We start from the raw sequence: 16,518 nt of genomic DNA, 5'->3' as shown, positions 1-16,518 counted from the left end.
GGAGGACCGGCAGCTGAGCGGGGAGAGCGGCCGCGGCTGCGGCTCATCGAGGCCTGGGGAGGGGAGGGGGAGTGCGAACAGCCACGTGTCCGGCCACGCGGGCGCTGGCCACGGGGACCGCCTCGCACACACGGCCCAGGAACGGCCCTCCAAGGCCTGGCCCCAGCCCGGCCCGCAGGCCAGTGTCCCCACCGGGGAACTCGGCCCCACCTCCCACCCCTTCCCTTTCTCACTTTTGGCTAAAAATGTAGCCTCGTCTGGCAGCAAAACACACCACCCCCACCCCCACCCCCACCCCACCCCCCTCCACCCGAACAGTCGCTCCGGAAGCCGGGCCGGGAGACGCTGCTTCCCGAGCCCCACGGCTTAAGGCGCGTCAGGACAGTTTGTCCACTGTCCCGTCCTCCTGACTCACCGCATCCCGGACCCGCTTCCCTCCCCCAGCCCCGCCCGCACACGGCACACGGCACACGGCACGCGGTCACGGCTGGGAGGGAGGACGGCCAGGACGGGGCAGACTCGGCCCTCCGCGGTCACTCCTGGCTGGTGCTGGCGGGAGAGCAGCCCTCGGGGGCCTGGGGGCCCGGGCGGGGCACAGGGTGCTGAGGGTGGGAGGGGCGGCCGGGTTCCCCTGGTCGGGGAGACCGAGCTGCTTTTGGCAAGACCCGTGGTTCTCGTTTTGTCCTCGTTATAAAACAAAGCACATCCGTGGCAGCAAATGCAGACACTATTCGTACCAGAAAAGAAACGTTTAAAATAGCCCGAATCCCACTCACTTGAAATACTCTGCTCAGGCTGTGGCCCGGCCTCCGGCGGCCCTGGGCGTGGAGCTGCGTGCGAGCGTGGTCCCCGCAGCCGCACTGGAGTCCCACCCGGTCCCCTGTGTCCGGTCCCCTCCTTCCCTCCCCCACTCAGGCGGCCGCACGCCCTGCTTCTGCAGCTCCTTCCCCCACACCGCCGTGGCCCCGTGGCCCCGCACACGCCGCCGTGGCCCCGCACACGCCATCGAGACCGGGTCGGCGAGAACAGGTCTCCCCGCCTCCCCAGGAAACACCCTTTGCAGACAGGTCAGCCCTGTGACGGCAGGAAAGGTGGTTTAAACACAGACATTAAATGTGTTTTCATTGACGTCAGAGCGGAAGGGAGAGGGAGAGAGAGACATCAGTGAAGAGAGAGAGACGTGGACTGGCCGCTGCCTACACGCCCCCCGTGGGGGATCCACTCCCAAGGCGTGTGCCTGACCTGGAATCGAACCGTGACCTCCTGGTTCATGGGCTGGAGCTCAACGCCCCAGCCACGCCGGCCGGGTTGAAAAAACACGTTTTTCTCTTTAGTCCAGAACCTGCGAGACGGAAACAGCACTGATGCTGCCTGGCTGAGGACGTGACACGCAAAAGCGAGACCCCTCGGCGGGGACAGACCTTCACCAGGACATGGCGTCATCGTTCAGGGGCTGCAAACTCCTCTGTGGACGCCCTCCCCCTCAGTGTGACGATCCTGGGAGAGGACCCCTTTGGGAGGGCACGAGGTGAGGTCATAGGTCATAAGGGTGGGGCCCCTGCGATGAGATCAGTGCCCTTCTAAAGAGTGACAGGCAGCCCTGGCCCAGGCCTGGGCATGGGGCGGCCTCGGCGCTGCAGGCCCGGCACCCTCTGCGGGGACTGTCGCCGAACCGCGTGGTGCCAGGCTCTGCGTGCCAGGAGCCCGGACAGGACGCCAGCCTCGCGGCCGCCCTGACCCCTGCCCGGACGCTCGGCCTGTGAGCTCTAAGCAGCTGCCGGTGGAGTCCAGGCCGCGTCCTCGGCACAGACAGACCCGGCCGGCCTCTCAGCCCCGAGGGGGAGTCCACACGTTTCACACGGCCTCCGCCCGTACCAGCAGGAGGGGTAATTAGATTCCGGCTCGGGGTATGTCTATGCGATTTCATTACGTGCCCCTGAGCAAGCCTGGTTCCTCCGAGACGCGCTGAGTGAACACGGAGCGATTTCCCCGCCTCACCGGCGGGCGCTGGGCGGGGAGCGGGGGACGGGCCCCAGCGGGGACCGGACAAGAGGGGCTGAGCCCACCGCCCTGGCCCAGCGGTGCCCGCGGCACTCGAGCCTGTGCCCACAGTGCGTGCTGCGCCGGCCCGCGAACGGCTGGGCTGTCCTCAGTGCCCGGTGGCTGGAGGGCAGGAAGGCGGAGGGGACACGGGTTGTGCCTGGTGAAGCAGGGCTGGTGCCACAGCCGCGCTGCACACGGGTCCCAGGAGATCAGCCCCAGCGCCCACGGGTCCGAGCGAGCCCTGCCTGTGAGGGGCCTCCTGGTGCGGCTCCGTGGTCTCGTGGTGTGACGGTGTCGGGGGAGGAGGATCGAGGACATATGGGGGGGGCGCCCCAGCTGCTGGCACTGAGATGGAGAATGAGGAGCAGGAAGGGAGAGGGGAGGGTGACAGAGAGAACAGCCCTCCCACAGCCCGGAGGCTGCTGCTCCCTTTGGAGCTCCCCAGGCCCCACGCCGCCACGGCCACGCCGTCATGGCCACGCTGCCACGGCCACGCCAACAGACACCCTGATGTCCACCTGCAGGGGCACCTGCCCAGCACGGCCCGGGCTCCCGGCCGCCTTCCTGGAGGGACCGAGGCGGACGTCTGCTTCCTGCTCCATCGGCGTCCCCAGGCCCCCCCCCCCTGCATAATCGGTCCTTCCTCACCCCACACAGCCCGTCCTCAGTCCCACCTCCCAGACACGGGGGCGTAACATCTGCTCTCACTGTTCTCCCCAGAGAACACACACCTCCCCCACACCCGCACCCCAAACGGGAGCACTCCGCCCCAAGCAGCAGGGACAGAAAATAAAACACCTCGCCTCGGCGAGAACAGACCCCACGGAGGAGCCTCCGGCGGGAGGCGGGGCGGCGGGGCTCCCCTGCCCCTCACGGCCGAGGTCTCGTCCAAGCTGGCAACCTCACCTTTTTATCTTACTTTTAATATATCTCATCAATTTTTTACAGAAAGGAAGGGAGAGAGAGAATTAGAAACATCGATGAGAGAGAAACATCCATCAGCTGCCTCCTGCACACCCCACACTGGGGATGTGCCCACAACCAAAGTACATGCCCTCGACCGGAATCGAACCTGGGACCTTTCAGTCCGCAGGCAGACGCTCTATCCATTGAGCCACACTGGCCAGGGCTTTACTTTTTATTTTATTAATTCAGAGAGGAAGGGGGAGGGAGAGAGAGAGAGAAACATCACCGATGAGAGAGCATCATGGATCGGCTGCCTCCTGCACGCCCCACACTGGGAGTGGAGCCCCCACCCGGGCCTGTGTCCTGAGCAGGAATCGAACCCTGACCTCCTGGTTCATAGGTCGACACCCAGCCCCTGAGCCTCCCGCCCGGGCAGGTAAACTTTATTTTAATACCCACGTGGAGTGGCAAGGAGGCCAGAGCCGACAGGGACCAGGACAGGAAGTCCGGAACCCCAGTCCTTGGGGTCCCCGCCAGAGAGGGTTCGGCAAGCAGCTCTCCCTGCCATCCGCCTCCTCTCATGGGCACTGGGGTCTCCTCAGCTCTCTCCCCTTTTTCCCCCCAAATCAAGGAGGTGGCAGGGTGAGCCGCTCTGTGGGCGTAGATCCCTCGCTGCCGGCAGCAGGGGGATCGGATTCGTTCTCACCCCGGCCACACGCTTCATCCCGAATGAGCCTGAGGGAGATGCCGCAACGGACACTTCCCTCCTCCCGGCCCCAGGTCAGGGCCCCGGGGTGGATCCGGGGGGACGGGGCCCAGGTGCGGGGCTCCCACCCAGGATCCAGCAGGAAAGACTCGTGAGGGGCAGAGCAGGCTGTGGGGTGCGAGCCTGAGCCGAGGCCCGAGCCGCCCACGGCCTCGGAGAGGGTGCGGGCGGGCGGAGGAGGGCAGCAGGCAGCTCAGGGATCTGAGACGGCGGATCTGAGCACACAGCTGCCGGATCAATACCCGCAGAAACCGCCGCCACAAAGAGGCCTGCGCGGGGAGGGCGTCAGCCAGCCTTCGGGGGAAAAAATCGAACTCTCCGCAGAAGGAGGGGCCGGGCGGGGCTGCTGCTGGCCGGGCAGGGCGGCGCCTCGGGGGCGGGTCTGCCGGGGGAGGGCAGGGCCGCTGTGGCGGGGTTCCTGGGGGGGGGGGGGGGGGGCCTCAGGTGGCCAAGAAGAGCTACATCACCGGAAGACAGAGACGCCGCTTAGACCACCTCTGGTTGGTTTGTTTGTTAGTCCTCACCCGACACTTGTCCGCTGATTTTTAGGGAGAGAGAGAAACATTGATGAGAGAAAAACACGTCGATGGGTTGCCTCCCGCATGCACCCCAACCAGGACCCAGGCCAGGGAGGAGCCTGCCACCAAGGTGCGTGCCCTTGACCGGAATCGAACCCGGGCCCCTTCGGTCCCCAGGCCGACCGGCACTCTGTCCACAGAGCCACACCAGCCGGGGCTAAACCACTTTAACGCTGTTACTTGGGGTGGGGCGGGGGGCTGTGTTTCTGGTTCCAGGTCCCCCGGCGAGAGGCCGATGGTCCCCCAAGTGCGCGCTAACAGGACCGCGCGTCCTGCGTCCCCTCCCCGCCCGCCCGGCGCACCCCCCTGCGCATCCTCGCTGCCGGCTCGGAATTGGCTCCGGCTCCGGAGCAGCTGGTCACCCGCCTCCTCCCCGAAAGCCTGGAGCAGGGGAGGGGGAGGGGGAGCGGGAGCGGGAAGGGAGGAGGGGAGGAGGGTGGCCGGGCGGGACAGGATGGCCCCTGGACCGAGACTGCACTGGCTGCAGCGCCTCCATGCCCACGCTCTGACCGCGCCAGCCCGGGGCCCTGGCACGAGGTTCCCCTGGACCGCAGCCCGGGGCCGGCTCTGCGGGCCTCTGTGAGGGCCTGGCGTGAGGGGCACTGCCCACGAGCTCCTAACACAAGCATCCGCTCCGCCCGGCTCCCGCTGCCCCTGCACCTGGCCCTCAGCACCCCACTTCCTGCGGCAGGCCGGCCGGCTCACCGGAGGGCCGGAGGGGGGAGGGAGGGGAGGAGGCGGCGGAAACCTGGCCATCCCGGTGCCTCCAGCTCGCCCACCAGGGTTCGAGACACCAGGCAGCCTCCGAGCCCAGAGAACCCGCCGCTGTGCCCACAGCACGCTGGGACCACGCAAGGGCCTGTCCCCCCACTCCCGGCTGATCCGTAATGCAGCGCTGGTGGCCGGCCGGGCACGGAGCAGGCGGACGGGGCAGACAGGAGGGCGGGCGGGCACAGGCCCTGCCCTCCTCTGCCCCGGGGCCGTGGTCGGGGAGGTGACAGCACCCGCACAGGGACCGCCCTGTCCCTGAGGCCCAGGCAGAGGCTGGGCTCCCCGCGGTCCCAGAACCCCCGCCCCGGCCACGAAACCCGCGCCCACCGGGCCCCCCCGCATCCCCACATCCCCACGGGGCCCGCGCGGCGAGCTGCCCTCGGATTTCACAGTCTGTGGAGAGGGATTCCCTGCTCGGCTTTAAAAATAGAATAAAAACATGGAAACGCAGCCCTCGCTGCAGCGCCTTCGAGAAAGTCAGAGGCGCCGGAGCTGGTGCGGGAGGCTGGGCGTGCGGCCTGAGCACACCGGGATCCTGCGTGGGAGTTCCGAGCCTCCCGCGAGGCCTCGCCGAGCGTTTCCCATCCCCCGGGGCCTCGGCCCTGCGAGGCGCTCTCAGCGCCGCAGCCCTCCTTCCCATGAGCCTCCTCTCAATCCCGAGCGGTCACAGCGCCGGACGCAGCCGGGGGTCTCGCGGGCAGGCGGGTGGGCGAGAGGAGGGCGGGTGGGCGAGAGGAGGGCGGCTGGACGGAGGGGAGGGAGCCTCCCTGACCCGGTGCAGGCGCCAGACCCAGTGGCTGGGAAACCGTGGCCGTGGCTTCAGGTGACTCAGGGCACCTACTGTGTGCGGGCGCTGCGTCAGCCTGAGAGCACGGCCGAGGACAGGACCCTGCGGGTGTGTGTGTGTTTCCAGGTTAAAATACCCAGAATGCTCTGCGGCCTTCCCTCCCCGCCCGCCTGCGGCCGCTGCAGAGCCCACCATTGGAACACCCGTCTTTCTGGCCGGTTGTGACCGCCCCTCCCCGGGTGGGGGCCGGAGGCGGGTGCCAGCGCCGGGGGGAGAGGGCAGGTGCGGGAGGGCGGCCCTGCTCGCTCGGCGCCGGCTGCCAGGTCGCGAGGCTCTCGGGCGTTCCAGGGCCCTCCTGGAGGAGCGCGGGTGGTGGCCTTGGCCCGCGGACAGCACGTTCTTGGATCCCGAGAAGCACAATCGCAGCGGCCGGTCTGCCGGCGGGAAGTATGCAGCGCACGCCGCATATAAATAATATCGATTCCTCTGCCTTCACGAGTTACCCGTCCGCTGCTGCCTGCTGAGCATCGATAATCAGAAGCTGACTCCCCTGTAGACGGGCTACAATGCACCCTGAGGACGCAGCCAGCCCCAGGCTGGGCATCTAGAGGAGGCTCAGGCTGTCTTCCAGAACAGTCCAGCACCTTCCAGAACAGTCCGGCACCCTCCTAGGCATGACCCCTCCCTTCCATCGACTTCCCTCACTGAGCCCAGCAGAGAGGAGTGGCTCAGGCACGCACCTGACCCCCCTGTTGGAGGCAGGCTGCTCTCTTGGCAGCAAACCCCGGTTCTGGGAAAGCAGTGGCACACAATCCAGGGTTCGCGTCCAGGCTGCAGGGAAGGAGGCGGATATGGCCGGACACACAGCCCGGCCGCACCTGCAGGGCACCGCCTGGCTGTCGCCAACCCGGGGGCAGAGCCGGGCCGGACACCGCGGAGGCCTCCGATGGAGCCGCGGCTCCTCGTCCCTCTGGCAGCACCCGCCCAGGCCCAGGCACACCTCCACCTCCACCAGGCTGCAGCGCGCTGCTAGCCATGCAATCCGGGCTCGGTAACCACCCGGCCCCGCCGGGCGCTCACCGGCCAGAACGGGGCTAACGGCACAAAGCCCAATCCCCACCCGCCCACCAGCTGCCGGCACCCAGTGCCGAGCGGGACCCGTGAGGAGAGGGGCTCCTCCATGTGGTGGGGAAGCAGAGACGCTGCTTCGAAGCATCTACAACCCAACGCGCAGGAGGTGTGCACCTGCCAGGACGCGCTTCTGCTCCTCCTCGTCAGGCAGGTGCGGCTCCGGGAGCTGGGAGGGGCCTCCCCGGACAGGTCCCGGTCCTCTGTGTGCGCTGGGCCCAGAACACCCACGCACGGCGCTGCTCTGCCCCGGGCCTGGGAGGACACACACCTGCCCGCCTGCCTTCCCCATCGCCTCGCTGGCCGAGCATCCTGTCCGTCCGAGAGAACGGCGTCAGACCAGGCGGGCGAGGGCGCGGCGGCCACAGCCTGGGCTTCCTCCTCCAGCTGGTGAGTCAGCCCCGGGGCCCCACACGGCCGGCGGGGGGCCCTCACCCAGCCCGCGGGCCCACACGGCCGCCGGGGACCCCTCACCCAGCCCGAGGGCCAGCCTCTGCGCGGAGAGCAGTCCGGGCAGAAGGAATCTTGGTCCGGCTTCCTCCTGCCTTGACCCCCTTTCCCACCGTCCCTGTGGATGCTCCCAAAACACTGCGGAGATTCCCACCCGGTAGTGCGGTGCGGGCACATGCTCTCTGGGCTGCGGCCGCCCTCACACGCGTGGCCAGGTGCCGGCTGCCCCGCCCTAACACTCGTGGCCAGGTGCCAGCTGTCCCACCCTCACACGCATGGCCAGGTGCTGGCTGTCCCACCCTCACACGTGTGGCCAGGTGCCGTCTGTCCCGCCCTCACACGCGGGGCCAGGTACAAACAAGCACCGGCCCCCCGCAGCAGCACTGAGGCTGGGGCTGGAGCGCTTGCACGCAGCGCCTCGCTGTGGCCGGGAGTGGCGTGGTCCTGCTCTTCGATAATTAATCTCGGGTGGGAGACAGAATCTGTCTCTGGTTCCTCCTCGTTCCTACCCGGGACGGCGCATCACAAGGGCCCAGGACACCTCGTGGTGCCCCGCCTCCCCTCCAGAGTGCGCCGCCCTGGCCAGGCCACGCGTGGAGGGCTGAGGGCTGAGCGCCTGCCCCAAGCCGCCCCTCTTACAGCGAGGCCGAGGGAACCACGCATGCGGGTAACCATGGCAATGTCCAGAAGTTAAAAGAAAAGTTTGTGAGTTGTCACAGACACAGGACAGAAGAGGGAGGACTGCGGGGCCCGGTGGGGCTCAGAGGCCTGGCCTGCAGCCGGCAGGGGAATGTGCGTTCATACAGGGGAGTCTGGGGGTGTCCAGGAGGTAAGCACACACGACACACATGTATACACGCCTGCTCACGGGCACATACAAGAACATGAGCGTACACGTGTCATGTGCACCACGTGCATATATGCACAATTGTGCACTGCACTCGTGCACACACAAGCACGTGTGCACGCATATGCTATGTGTCACTGCTTGAACGCGCACACATAATGCACACACGTGTGTGTGAACAGGTGGTCATGTACACACACGCACACATGAGCACACTCTAATCTCAGGTGGGGTCACCATCTGCCCCACAAACATCCCACTTTGTGGCTCTCACGGTGCCAGGTGCTCAGGAGACAAACCCCCTCAATGTGCGACCCAGGACTTGCCCGCAGGCCCCACTGCTCACCCCACTGCCAGGAGGCCTGGGGTCTCCCGGCCCCACCCCCACGGCGCTGAGTCCATCAGACCCTCACCCTCCAGGGCTCCGCCTCCGAGGCCCCGAGGCCCCAGCCGTCTGAGTGACGGTGACTGGCTCCCCCCCCCCCCCCCCCCGGCCTCAGGCGGGCGGAGCGGCTGTGACTGCCATCAGCAGGCAGGAGGCCGTAAATCCTCCTCCTGCCGTTCGGCTCCGGCCGGCCACACCGAAGGTGACAGAGGGAAGGGGGGCAGGCGGGGAAGAGGCTGGTGGGGCGGGAGGAGGCAGAGCGAGCGGGCGGAGAGCAGGGAGCGTGGCCTCGTGCTGAGACTGCACACACACAGGCTGCTCTGCAGCCTCGAGGGGAGGTGGTGAGGCTGTGCTGTGTGCGTGTGCCCTGGGCCACGGCCTCCCGGGCCCTGTCTATGCGCCTGCCTCCCAGGCCCTCCGCGCGCAGGCAGCCCGAGTCTCCTACAACGCCAGACCCTGGGGTGTCTCCTCTCGGCACCCCCTCTCCTCCGGGCACCCCCTCTCCTCCGGGCACCCCCTCTCCTCCGGGCACTCCCTCTCCTCCGGGCACCCCCTCTCCTCCGGGCACCCCCTTTCCTCTGGGCACCCCCTCTCCTCCAGGCACCCCCTCTCCTCGCTGGGCCGCCGCAGAGCCCCGAGCGAAGCCCGTTGGAGGAAAGAACATCCCCACCCGCGGCCTCACTGTGGACAGCTGGGCGCGGCGGCGGGCCCGGGGACGGCGCTGGCCCCAGAGCAGGCCCCTCCCCTCCCACAGGCGAGCGCCTTCCGGAATGTTCGGTACATTAACGCACTCCAGGCGGCAAGCATCGCAGCTCTGTTATGGCGACACACTCCCTCTACTGCGCGTTTCCCAGCGCTGTCGCTTCCTGAGAGATCCCTGGGGCCGCCATGTCCCCGCCATGTCCTGGGGGCGTTCTTCCCGGTCTGAGCGCGGCGTCTGATCCCGACCTCGGCAGGCAGGGGGCGATCACTCCCCCCGCGGTCGGTCCCCGCAGTGCGTGTGACACGGACGGAGGACGCGGGGGAGGGGCGGGGGCGGAGACTGCCCTGTGAGCACGCCAATGCCAAAGCCCTCCCCGCTGCCCGGCAGCTCTGCCCTCTGCGCTGCGCCAGTTCTACTTTTATTTTTTAAAATATGATTTTATTGATTTCAGAGGGAGAAAGAAACATCAACGATGAGAGGGAATCCCTGACAGGCTGCTCCTGCTCGCACCACACTGGGGATCGAGCCCGCAACCCGGGCCTGTGCCCTGACCGGAATCGAACCGGGACCTCCTGGTTGATAGGCTGACGCTCAACCCCTGAGCCACAACGGCCAGGCACAAGATCTACTTTTAAAAGGAGGTTTCAGCCGAAACCGGTTTGGCTCAGTGGATAGAGCGCCAGCCTATGGACTGAAAGGTCCCGGGTTCGATTCCGGTCAAGGGCATGTACCTTGGTGGCAGGCTCATCCCCAATAGGGGGCATGCAGGATCTCACATCGATGTTTCTGGCTCTCTATCCCTCTCCCTTCTTCACTGTAAAAAATCAATAAAAATATATTTTTTTTAAAAAGGAGATGTCAGGCCTCGGAGGGAGGGGGAGGAGGGGCGGGGGAGCCCCCATGGACAGCCCGTCTCCCCGCTTGCGCCCGGGCCGGCCGGGGAAGTGGCGCTCAGCTCGGCAGGCGGTCAGACGCACACACTGTGGCGGGCACGCTCTCCAGCTGCAGGCACAGGGGCAGCACGACCCAGGCCCGGCCGGACGCAGGCAGAGCGTGGGCACGGCTCAGCGCGGTCTCTGGCATCGGCCGGGCAGCCCTGCCCGGGAGAGGGGAAAACGCGCTGCACAGAGCGGCCTTAGTCACTGGAATGTTTTCCCAGACTCCAACACGAGGCTCTCCCGGTGAGGACCAGGGCGACGGCTTCCTGTCCCTCCCGGGGGCCATCGGGTCAAATGCATCCGACAGGCGCCTGGGCGCTAAGACTGGAGACACCAGCTGTCTGGGCGTAGATGACACTGTCACTCCCCTGAGAACAACAATCCGCACCGCCCACGCCTCCACCACGTCTCTGTCCCTAATCTTAGAACGCGCTGCGGCCTGCACCCCCAGAGGGGGCCCCAGCACCCCGTCTCCCGGGGCCTGGGAGAGTCCCGTGTCCCTGCAGCGGGACCAGCCAGGCCTGCCGCCGCCGGGTGGCCCCTCCAATGAGGGGTTAATATTCCTGAGACACGCACGCTTCCCAGGGGTTTGCAAAGCCGCGGTGAGCCCCACCCGAGCGAGAAGCAGACGTCCCCACGCTGAACCGTGTCGGGGCGGCGGAGTCGCCGGGGCTGAGAGCCGTGCCGGGCCGGCGCATCACGGGCTCTCCCCGTGTGTCACGGAGGGGCTGCCTGGGAGGCGCTCGCGGGGTCGGCTCCTCCTGGCAGGTTGGTGTTGGTTTTGGTGGAGGGATCTCTGAGGTGAGAAGACACCAGGACGAGGGCAGCACACGGGATTCCCCGCCCTCCACCAAACACACCGCGAGGCCGCCTCCAGGCCTCCCCCGGCGGAGCGGGCGGCCGGCCGGCAGCCGCTGTCTGTCCACCCCGGCCGGGCGCTCCTCTGCACGCGGCTGGTCCCTGCAACAGCCACCTGCCCCCGCCTCCCTCCTGGCCCCGGGCTCGGCCGGCGCCGACTCCCCGGGTCGGCAGACACCTGCAGGGCCTGCGCTCGACGCCGAGGCCGCCATGGCCGCCATGGACGGAGGGTGCTGGCAGCTGCCTCGCCCACACGCCGTTATTCTGGAATCCCGGGAGGAAGCGTTGTGTGCAACCCCAACCAGAGCCCCGGGGAGACGCGGCTGAAGGCCGTGCGGGCCCCCTCCCTCGCGGCCGGGAGCACACTCCGACTGCAAACAGCTAAACCTTCGAGACAAAAGCCGCCCGCCCGCAGGGAGCTGCTTCGCTCCTGGTCCTGAGGAGACCCCAGAGTGCAGACCCTCCCCTCCCCGCCCCACAGGCCGCCCCACCCCACCCGGCGGAGCCGCGGGGCCAGTGCACTCACAGGACGCTGCCCCGTCACGGGCACACCGCCGGCCCGCGCCCTCCCAGGCCCCGAGGACCCCGCCAGCGGGCGTCCCTCAGGGTGGCCGGCTTGCTCCTGAGGTGCCGACTCCCCACACCTTCCGAAGAGCCATGTGAGGCCGCGAGCACTTCCACACACGGCGACAGCCCGGCCGGCGGGGCGCAGTGGCCGAGCCCCGACCCAGGAGCCAGGAGGTCAGGGTTCCACTCCTGGTCAGGGCACAGGCCCGGGTGGCGGGCTCCATCCCCACCGGGGGCATGCAGGAGGCGGCCGGTCCATGATCCTCTCTCCTCACTGATGGTTCTATCTCCCTTTCCCTTCCTCTCTGACATCAGTAAAATATATATTTAATGATAATAATTAATAATAATAATAAAGTGGCAGGCCTTGTGCTCTTTACTATCTCGTCGCCTCCCGTGGCATATTCCCATGTCACCTTATGTGCTGGAGAAGCTGTGACTGCAAATGAACGGACCGAGTGCCTGGCACCTAAAAAGATGCATTCTGTGAGCCAAATCCGTCCACGTCTCCAGGTGCTTCCCTAAGCGAGATTCTCCCGTTCCTGTCTGTGGATCCCAGACCAGAACAGGACCCCACTGCTGTCCAGGACCGTGCTCAGTCCCACTGCTGTCCAGGGCCGCCCTGAGGGCCAGCCCCACCTCGCACGGGTGCCCCTCAGACAGGATGGGGGACAGGCAGGAGAGACACGAACAGCCAGGGCAGAGGGGATGGGGCCAGCCGTTATCCTATATAATAAACGGCCAAACAGCGGAACAACGGAACCACAGGTCGATATGGCATGAGCTGGCCACCAGGGGGCGTGTGTGGAACAAAGCAGTCCTCGGCCCCGGTGGGGCGGTGGAGCAGGTGAGCAGGGGTGTGAGACCAAGGCAGGGTGTGGGACACTGTCATCGGGGCGAACCTCTGGTGATTACTGAAAATTCTTCCCTATCACTCGGCACCATCACCGGGTGCAAGCAGCAGCTGCCAGCCCTGATGACCCCTGAGGGCTTCTCCACCTCCCCCTGCTCCTGAGGGGCGATCGGGACAGCAGCCACCACTCACATCACTGCTGGTGCCGGCCCCAATCGCTCCATGCTGTCAGCCGGTGCAACCGGGGCCAGTGCCATCTGCGTATGGGGGCGGGGGCGGTGGGAGCAGGGCTGCTGGCAGACAGGGGGCTGGGGCTGTGGCGGGAGGGGCTGGGCAGGGGCACAGAGGATGGACTGAGACCTGCCCCTGTGCTCATTGCAGCCTCGAGGCCCACAGTTCCTTCTGAGGTGCACGCATTCGTGCACTGGGCCCCGGTCAATAAATAAAAGGAGCCAGCGGCCCGAGGGGAAGCTCTGCAGAGGCAGCAGAGAGAGAGAGAGCTGGCGGTTGGGCTGTTCCTGAGCCCATGGAGACAGCGTGTCGTTCTGTGAAAGACGGGGGCAGGCGGGGGGGGGGGGGGGGGGAGTGGCAGCCAGTGAAGGAGACTGGGCACAGACTGGCTGCGTTTGGATGTGGGGAGAGGCGGGTGCCAGGGGGAGCACCCCATCCCAGGTGTTGGGGGGCGGGGGAGCTGCGAAGTGGCTGCTCCCCTCCACTCGTTTAAAAATAAAACATCCCTCACCCCGTGTCGGCGGCGCGTCAGCTCCCATTTGTCTCGGTAACAGAGTGTGGAGCAGGAGTGAGGACATAAATAAACACGGAGCCGCACGCCGCGGGCCCGGACAGGAGGCAGGCCCCGCGCTGCCACCTGGAGAGACAGTTCCATTCCCAGGCGACGCCGCGTGTGGGAGCCGCCTGCACAGGCTCCCCGGCCCTCTGCGAGCCGCGCCCACCCCCGGCCGCCACCCTGACACACTCCTGATGGCGCAGCACCGGACAGCTGTGTGCAGAGGCGGGTAACCCCGCACCCTGACCCAGAGCAAGCCTCCAGCTTCCACGCGTCACCCAGTAGTGGGGCCTGGAGTCGGTGAGGGGGGCCCTCAGAGAGGGGTACAGGGGAGAGGCAGCCCCGGCCTGGACCAGGCAGGGAGGACGGGACTGGAGGAGAGTATTCGCCCCGCCACCACCCCAGCTCCTCCTGTCAGCCGGGGCCTCTCTCTCCCCGCCTCTCCGCGCCCCGTGGCGATGCTCAGAGCTGAGTGAGCGGCGGGAAACAGCCACGTCCCTCTGACCCGGTCCCCGGAGCTTCCCCCTGCCCCCTGCCTCCTGCCTCCTGCCAACCCGCCTCTGGGCCTGGGCTCTGCGGGGCCTGGGGCAGGCAGGGTGGTGGGGAGCTCAGCGCCCCAGCGGCTCCAGGACAGCGGGTGGAGGGCGGACTGCAGGCCCCTGACCCTGTCCGTGGTGCTGGCTCCGCTGCAGCCCCAGCGGCAGGGGGCGCCCGGCCTAGGGGTGCCGGGCGGGCCAGAGGCGCCGCCTGTGCCAGGCTTTCCTGGGCTCCCGGCTGCTCCCTGCGACCTGAGGTGACCCAGGTGGACAGAGGTCTCTCCAAGCTCGGGACCCTGGAGGGTGGCTCAAAGCGGCCACCGGAGTCCTCTTGCTATGGGGGGGATCTTCCCGAAAACCCCAGCCGCCGAGCACCAACCCCCAGCCATGGCCAGCCCGCCCTGGCTCACAGGCCCAGGCTCTCCGGCGGGCGCGCCCTCCACTGCGCCGACGCCTCACCCCCGGGGGCAGCCCTGCCCCTCCCGGAAGCTCCCGGCGGGAACGAGGGGGTTCAGCGCTGCCCCGGGAGCGCGTCCTCACCTGTGCCCACGGGGGAGGGGGGCCCTCCGGCTCCAGGGGGAGCGAGGGCAGCTTGGCCTCCGCACAGGGAGAGCTCGCGCCCAGGAGGTGGGGGTACGGGGGGGGGGGGCGCACCCCGAAGCCACCGCAGGGCGCTCCTCCGCCAGGGAAGCCCCCGCCCGCAGCCAAGCGCCCTCCGCAGGCCGGCAGGGGGCGCTCACCCTGAACTTGTCTCCCTCGCCGGTCGCCCCGGCGGGTCCCGTGGCCTCGGGGTCACCGCCCCGAGCCCCGCGCTGATGAGGACGCCCCGCAGCTGCGCGCGCAGGAGGCGCGGGTTCCGCCGCAGATGTTCCCACTGGTTCCCGGCGGTGTCTGCACACCCGGAGCCCCCGGCCCTGGAGCCCTGCGCCCTGGGACCCCCCCCCCCCCAGCCCGGCGCCCAGGGCACCCCCTTGCCGCCTGTGCTTTCGCAGGAAACTAGCGACCTGCCCTGGACAAGCCACTAACCTGGGGGCGCCCCCGCCCCGGGGAGGAGCGACCCGCAGGGGGTGAGGGAAACAGCCCGGCCCGGGAGCGGTGGCGCTGGGAGGGGCGGGTGTGACTCCCCGGATCCCCCTCCGCGTCAGCCCGGACCCCAGCCGCTGGGGCAGGACCAGAGCCCACGGTCCCTCCAGCCGGGCGGGCTCCGAGCCTGCGCCCCCGGCCCCCCGCCCCCCGGGCCCAGGGCGCTGCGGACACACGGCCCCGGAGGCTCCCAGCCCAGCGTCTGCGACCTCCGAGGACACCCCAGACCCCCGCCCCGGGGCCGCCGGGAGAAAGTTTGGCCAGGGCCGTGCCCGCCCCTGGGTCACCCCCGCCGCCGGAAGCCCGGTTCCGTGGAGCCCCTCAGGCCGCGCGGGAGACGCGCCGGGATCGCCCCGCTGCCCCCCTCCGGCTTGCCTCCTGGGGGTCACCCCGCCTCCGGGGGAACCCTACTCCGGGGACCCTCGGCGCTCCGGCCGGGCCTGGGCGCCGGCAGCAGAGCCGCTGCCCCCCGCGAGGCCGGGGCAGGGCCGGGTCTCCGTGCGCCTCCCCCCCCACCCCGCCAGCCCCCGGTGCCTCCGCCGCCGCCGCCGGGATCCCAGTCTCCATGGAGCCGCCTCCGCGCTCCCGCATCGCCCTCCGGCCCGCCGGGCCACGTGCCCGGACCCCGATCCGGAGGGACCGGAGCCCCGACCGCACGCGGAGCCCCTGACCTGAGGGCGCCACCCCGGCCGCCCCTGCACCCGCCCGTCCCCCCGCGGATCCTGGGCCGCCCCCGCCCCCGGCGGCAATGACCGAGCCGGCGGCAGGGCCGCTACTCACCGCTCAGCGCTGCCCGCGGCTGGGCCCGGGGTCCGGGCGGCCATGGCCCCGCTGCATCCTGGCCGCGGGCGGCGGGTCCGGGAGGCTCCGGCCGCGTCTCCGGCGACCACGCGGGCGGCGGCCGCGGTCCTCGCAGGCTCTGCGGGCTGGCGCTCCGCTCGCTCCTTCCCGCAGCCTCCGCTCCCTCCGCTGCGCCTCTCCCCTCCTCCCCTTCTCCCCGCCTCCCCCTCCTCTCCCCGCCGGGCTCTGGCTGCAGCCGGCGGAGCGGAGACGAGGCGCACGCGGCGGCGGCGGTGCGCGGCCCAGGGAGGGGGCTCCGCGCGGGAGGCGGCGGCACCAGACGCGCCCCGGCCCGGCCCGCAGCCCAGCCCCGCGGAGCGCGGCGCCCGGCGATGGGCACGGCGGGCGGGTGAGGGTCCTGGGGGTCTCCCTCAGGCGCCGCCCTCCGCCCAGAGCCCGCCTCCTCCCTCCTCCCGCCGCGGGTGGGAGCCAGCAGCCCCAGGGCCCTGCCCGCCGCCCCAGGAAGGACCACCCCAGGGAGCCCACAAATGGGGGGAGCCCCCACTCCTCCGCTCGCCCGGCTGCCTCTCTTCTCACGGTGCCCGCACTCGCCTGCTTTTAGGCCTGAAACCCGGGCCCTGGCCTGGGGGTGGGGGACAGCCGGCCACACAGGGTCCAGGTGCCACATCAATGGGCTCAGCTGGGGGTTTGCCTAGAGTGGGAAAAGCAGGAAGCCCCTGTCCCCTCCCAGG

At 68.9% G+C, this 16,518-nt stretch overlaps 1 protein-coding gene across 1 annotated transcript in view; it reads right to left on the bottom strand.

Moving 5' to 3' along the window:
- The window catches only part of RBFOX3 (RNA binding fox-1 homolog 3), a 103,329-nt gene extending 87,350 nt beyond the window's left edge, over positions 1 to 15,979 (bottom strand). The window contains exon 1 of the mRNA XM_084862026.1: positions 15,767 to 15,979. The gene's annotated coding sequence lies outside the window, so the exon portion shown is untranslated. The remainder of the gene's footprint in view (positions 1 to 15,766) is intronic.
- Positions 15,980 to 16,518: the final 539 nt, after the last annotated feature.

This window comes from Pipistrellus hanaki (genome assembly GCF_964339955.1).
Source record: "Pipistrellus hanaki genome assembly, chromosome: 16".
Taxonomy (NCBI): domain Eukaryota; kingdom Metazoa; phylum Chordata; class Mammalia; order Chiroptera; family Vespertilionidae; genus Pipistrellus; species Pipistrellus hanaki.
Note: the sequence above shows the minus strand (reverse complement) of the source record. Positions and strands in the feature narration are given on the sequence as shown.